General features: G+C 35.8%; 1 pseudogene; it reads right to left on the reverse strand.

Moving 5' to 3' along the window:
* Nucleotides 1–1,842: 1,842 nt before the first annotated feature.
* Nucleotides 1,843–2,731, reverse strand: LOC117025736 (ADP/ATP translocase 2-like; annotated as a pseudogene).
* Nucleotides 2,732–6,190: the final 3,459 nt, after the last annotated feature.

The following is a 6,190-nucleotide window of genomic DNA, read 5'->3' on the forward strand; positions in this document are numbered from 1 at the left end:
GAGTACCTTTCTCTGCTTTCTGAGACTATGTCTTGTATTTTATTGTTCAAGGATGCATCATAATTCATTACTGCATTTTTCCTTTCTTCTTTTTTTAACCATTTAAAACTATAGTATCTGAAATTTATGTACTTTTCTTTTGAATTAAATGTGCATATTGTCATAATTGGACTGTAAAGTCTCTTGGAAAGAAGATGGAGAGATGTAGATATCAGAGATGATTTTCAGAAGCTGACTAGGGAAATGGGGGTTAACACTGATGCTAATGCAATGTATGTGCAGATCTCCTCCTAACATGTTTCTGGAATCCTCCAAGGTCACACGGTCTCCAGAGGACAAATCCCATATTGAAGAATTGGTCGATTTCATCTAAATAGTCACAGTTATATGTGTAGAATTGTTCATATATCCCCTAATTACCTTTTAGGTGCCTGCAAAGTCTTTAGTGATAGCCCTGTTTTATTCCTGATATTGGTAGTAGATTGGTGCAAAAGTAATTGCGGTTTTTGCAATTCTTTTTAACCTTGAAAACTGCAATTACTTTTGCACCAACCTAATAATTTGTCTCTTCTCTATCATTCTTACTAGACATTTATCAATTGTATTGATATTTTCAAAGAACCAGCACTTTATTTCATTGATGATCTCTGTATTTTTTCTGTTTTCAATTTTATTGATTTTTTTTCTCTTAATTATTTCATTGCTTCTGCTTGCTTTGGGTTTATTTTGTTCTTCCTTTTCTACTTTCTTTATGTGGGAGCTTAGATTATTGATCTGAAACTTTTCCTTTTTCCTAACATATGCATGTTGTGCTATCAGTGTCTATCTTGTCCCTGCTTTACCTGTGTCCCACAAATTTTGATATGTGGTATTTTCATTTTTATTTATTATTTTTTAAAGTTTCACTTGGGATTTCTTCTTTGACTCATTGATTGTTTAAAAGTATGCTGTTTAGTTTCTGGGTATTTGGAGATTTTTCTGTTGTATTTAGTTATTTTTCCTTTGATTCCATTCAGGCCAGAGAACACTCTCTGTATGACTTCAGTTCTTTTAAAATTATTGATCTTTGTTTTATGTCCCAAGATGTACTTTATCTTGGTATATGTTTTATGGACACTTGCAAGAAATCTGTATTCTGCTCTTGTTAGATGATCTATTCTATATGTATATTGAGTACTTCCTACTGTTTGATGGCATTGTTGAGTTCTATAGATTTGATGATGTTCTGTCTGGTTATTCAGTCAATGATTATGAAAGGGATATATTGAAGTTTCAAACTTTAATTGTGTATTTTTTATTTCTCCTTTCCATTTTATCAGTGTTTGCTACACAGTTTTTGAAGTTCTGTTGTTTGGTACATGCACATTTAAGATGCCGTTTCTTCTTAATGGATTGATCCTTTTATCATTATTTAATGTACCGCTCAATCTGATTATTTTCTTTTCTCTGAAATGTCCTTTATCTGATATTACTAAAATCATTCCTTCTTACCTTTAGTCAGTATTTTCATGACGTATCTTTTCCCATCTTTTTAGTTTCAATTTGTATCAAGTTATCTTTGAAGTAAGTTTTTTTAAAAAAAAATATGTTTCAGATATTTTTTATTTCTTCAAATTCATTGTTTATTAGGAATAACTGAAATAAAAAATATAATTGAGTCCCATCATTATCATGATCATCATGGAAATGGCTTTAGGAGAAAACTGGTCAGATAAATCTTACTGCTTCCCATTTTCAACCAGTAAAATAGTTGCCATTGATAAATAGACAGCCAACAGTCTGTCAAGAATTCTCAAGATATGTTCCATAATACAACATGGGAGGAAAAGACTAGGAAATAACTTATGTGAACTTCTTGATTTCATCATCCAAGACAAGCACCAAAGCACCACCCATGCCTCTCAGAACATCGGACCATGCACCCTTGAAAAAAACTTTGCCTCTTTCCTCACGAGCAGTCCTCCTCCAGCAGTCTAGCGTGCCTGTGTATGTGATATCAGTTCCTTTGCTTCCTGACTGCATCATCATGTGGCGGTGCAGTGTCAAATGGATAGGAAGTCAACCCAGCCATCGCTATGACGGACTGTGCAATCATTCAGCTGATGCAGATGTGAGTATTCTTGGGATCTGGAAGCATTCCCTTTGCAGTGTCATAGATACCAAAGTAGGCAGCTTGGTAGATAATTATTCCCTGCACAGATACATTAAAGCCTTGGTACAGGCCCTTAATTCCATCAGATTTGTAGATCTTAACCAGGCAGTCAGCTTTGAATTCCCTTTCAGCTCCAGCTTGGCCCACATCAGCTGCTAAACGGGTTCCGGCCAAATCAAGAGGATACACAAAACACAAGGAGGTGGCCCCAGCAGCACCACCTGATGCCAGATTCCCTGCAAAATAGCGCCAGAACTGGGTTCTCTTGTCCATACCACCCAGTAAGATCTGCTGGTATTTATCTTTGAAGGCAAAGTTGAGAGCCTGGGTGGGGAAGTATCTGATGCCCTTGGTCAGGTTACCACGCCAGAAGGACAGGACTCCTTGCTCCTTGGGGATACGAACCACACAGTCTATAATGCCCTTGCATTGCTTATCTGTGGTGATTTGCTTGCTGGCATGCTGCACTTGCACCAGCAGTTTGACCTGCTCAATGGGCACTACTGTCATCTTGGAGATGGCCACGGCCACTCCACCTGCCAGGAGGTCCTTGGCAAAGGACACAGCAGCATCTGTCATATTGAAAGGGAAGAAGACACAGGCGACTAAAAGACTGGGCTTGGAACTAGCTGGGACTCCAGGCTCTGGGCTGAAGTGAGTTTCTTGTATTCAGCATTCAGCTGGGTCGGGGTTTTTAATGCACTGTAGCAATTTGTTTTCTTTAATTGGTTTATTTAGATCATTTATAGTTAATGTAATGATTTGTATAGGAGGGCTTAAATGTAGCATTTTATTTTTTTAATTCCTTTTTGTTCATTCCATTTTCTATTTCTGTTTTCTTTTACTGTCTATCTGTAGGTTACTTGATCATTTATTGGATTTTTATTTTAATTTATTAATAGTGGTTTTGAGTGTTTATCTTTATACAGTTTCTTTAGTCGTTGCTCTAGGAATCACGTTACATTTGTGTAACTTATCACAGTCTACTGGTGTTATTGTTTTCCCAGTTTGAGTATAGATATCTTACCTCCCTTTACCCTCCCCCACTTATGACATGATCATAAGATTTCCTCTACATGCATTTAGAACCACATCAAAGAGTTTTATAACTTTCAATTCCACTGTCAAACATAATTTAGAAAAATCAAGAGGAAAAGGAAGATTTATTATATTTACTCATATATTTTGCTTATCATTCACTTTCAACTTTTGTTATGTTCCAAGATTTCTTCTTTTATCATTTTTTTTCCTTTTAAAAACCTTATTTTAGGCACTCTTAGAGTAGGCATGCTGGTGGAAATTTTCTGATTTTATCATATTGTGGATTGAGAATGCTGCTTGTGTGCTGTTTGTAATAATATGAATGGAATGTCCATGTGGTGTGTGTGTGTTTATGGCCTAAGGAAAAGATGATTAAGTTTCGTGAATTTTCTGTGTGCAGTTGGAAATAAGATGAGTTCTTAATTCTCAGAATTCAATATTTATGTCCTTAAGATCTACCTGATTTATTATGTTGTTGAGGTCTTCTGTGGACATACAATTTTTTTGGTTTACTTGATCTTTCTTTTTGAAAGGTATGCTAAAATCTCCTGTTGATACTTGGTTTCCCTTTACTTCTGATAGTTTCAGTTTTTATTTTTCTTATGAGTTTGGTTCTCCTGAGTTATTAGGTGCATAAAGCTTAGTACCTATTTTATATTCATTGAGAATGTCACCTTTAACATTATAAAGTATTCTTACCTGTCTATTTTAATGTTTTGTTTGAGGTCTACCTTCTTAGGTATTAGGTTTAGGACTTTTGCTGTCTTTTTATTTGCATTTACATGTTTTATCCATGCTGACATTAAAAAAAAATTATTAGTTGTCTTTTCTTTATACATCATAGTGTTATGTTTTATTTTGTAAGTGAATCTTATTTTTTCTTCTTTAATTAGGAATGTTAAGCCTATTTTTTTACATTGTTTAGTTATACACATGCATACATATGGTTTTGCTCTGTGCCATTTATTTTATTGTCTGTTCCTCTCTCTCTCAAATATTTTGGGTTTTTTTTTTTTTTTTTGGTATATAGGAAAGTTTACACTTTTGTTCTAATTGATATCATCAAACTACTTTTTAATTAACTTCTTTAGTCCTTCCAATTTTTAGTTATTGTCTTTTAGTTCTGCATTATGAGCAATATTGAAATTAGCTAAAGTTATCTACTACTCATCATCTAATATAAAGTAATATATTTTTATTCACAAAGCCAGTCTGTGAACTTATTCTATTTCATTTACATTCTCCTCATTTCTCTACCATTTTTTATATTTATACTCTGCCTACAATATCAGGAAGTATATTCATTCCATACTATTCTCTCTTCCTTATAACCATAATTTTTATTTATATTTATAGGTAAAAATGTATTTAATGCTTATGTTGACACTGCTGCAGTCATTTTGATTGTCTGAACTTACTTCTTTATTTGTTTCTTCAGGAAGGGCTTGTGAAAATAATGTTCTCCGAGCCTTTATTTTTTAAAGGTGGTTTAGGTGGTATATTAGTTTCCTAGGGCTTTGATAACAAATTACCAGAAACTGGGTGGCTTAAAAACAACAGAAATTTATTTTCTCAGAGTTCTGAAAGCCCGAGTCTGAAATGAAGGTATCAGCAGGGCTACATTTCTTTCAAAGGCTCTATAGGAGAATCGTTTCATGCCTCTCCCGGCTTCTGGAGGCTCCTGGTGTTTCTTGGTTTGTGGCAGCATAATGACAATCTCTGCCTCTGTCTTCATATGGCTTTCTTTCCTGTGTGTTTCTGTGTCCTCTTGTTTATCTCTCTCTTTTTTTTTTATTAAAGAAAGGCAGACTGCCACATGCAGAATCTCATTCGGATGTATCTGGAGTCTTGGAAGCTTAACTACCCTACAGAAAAAAAAAATCGACCTTGAGAGCTTGTTTGAAGGTTGTAGTCAGGGAGTCAGCTATTCATATACCCTTGACCAAAGAACAGTCCTCTGTTGGGGAAGGTCATCCTCTTTGACTGAGCACACATCTTCAGGAGGGATGCACATGGGACAGTAAGGGAGGAAAGGAACACCTGCCTAGCCAGCCAGATCAGCCGACTGAACCCTTGCAATTAATGGGGTGACAGATATCACTGCCAGATTGCCATTACATCCAGTTTGTCTCTTATGTAGACAGTTATCATTGGATTTGGGGCCCATCCTAAATTAAGTTAGAGATTTTGAGATCTTTAACTTAATATATCTGCAAAGACCCTCTTTGTAAATAGGGTCACATTCCTAAGTACCAGAGGTTAGGACTTAGATATATTTTTTCGGGCCCACTATTCAATCACTACCGTACACCTTCTGGCCCCAAAACTTCATTTCTTTTCCATGTGCAAAATACGATCACACCATAGCAACATCCCCAAAAATCTGAAACCATTACAGTATCAAGTCTAAGTCCAAAATCTCATCTAAATATCATCAGCTTTACAAGTCCCAAATCTCATCATCTAAATCAGGTATGGCTGAGATTCTGGGTATGATCCATCTGGGGCAAAATTCCCCTCCATTTGTGGACCTGTGAAACTAGAAAACAAGTGATCGGCTTCCAAAATATAATGGTGGGGCAGTTATTAGTTAGACATTTCCATTTCTATACAGAGAAATTGGAGGCTATAAAGGGCATCACTGGTCACAAACAAGTTAGAAACTCAGCAGGGAAAATTCCATTATGTTTTAAGACAAGGAAATAATTCTCTATGGCTTGATGTTCTACCCTTTGGGCCCATGGAAGCTCTGCCCTCTGGATCCACCTCTCTGGCTTCTATCTCTGCATCCACAGTCTACTCTTAGAGACATAGTTCCTTTTTCTTGAAGGATATCATGTTTGTAGCTGATTAGCTCCATCAGCCTATTTCCTGCCTGTGGAATTTTTGAAATCTGATCTCCCTCTTTCAGTTTGTCTTGTCTTTGTAACCCCCTTCAGTCTGAGTTGGAAATGCTTTTGCTGATACTACTCATACATTCTCAAAAAACATTGTCAT

Source organism: Rhinolophus ferrumequinum, chromosome X (assembly GCF_004115265.2).
Source record: "Rhinolophus ferrumequinum isolate MPI-CBG mRhiFer1 chromosome X, mRhiFer1_v1.p, whole genome shotgun sequence".
Lineage (NCBI taxonomy): Eukaryota > Metazoa > Chordata > Mammalia > Chiroptera > Rhinolophidae > Rhinolophus > Rhinolophus ferrumequinum.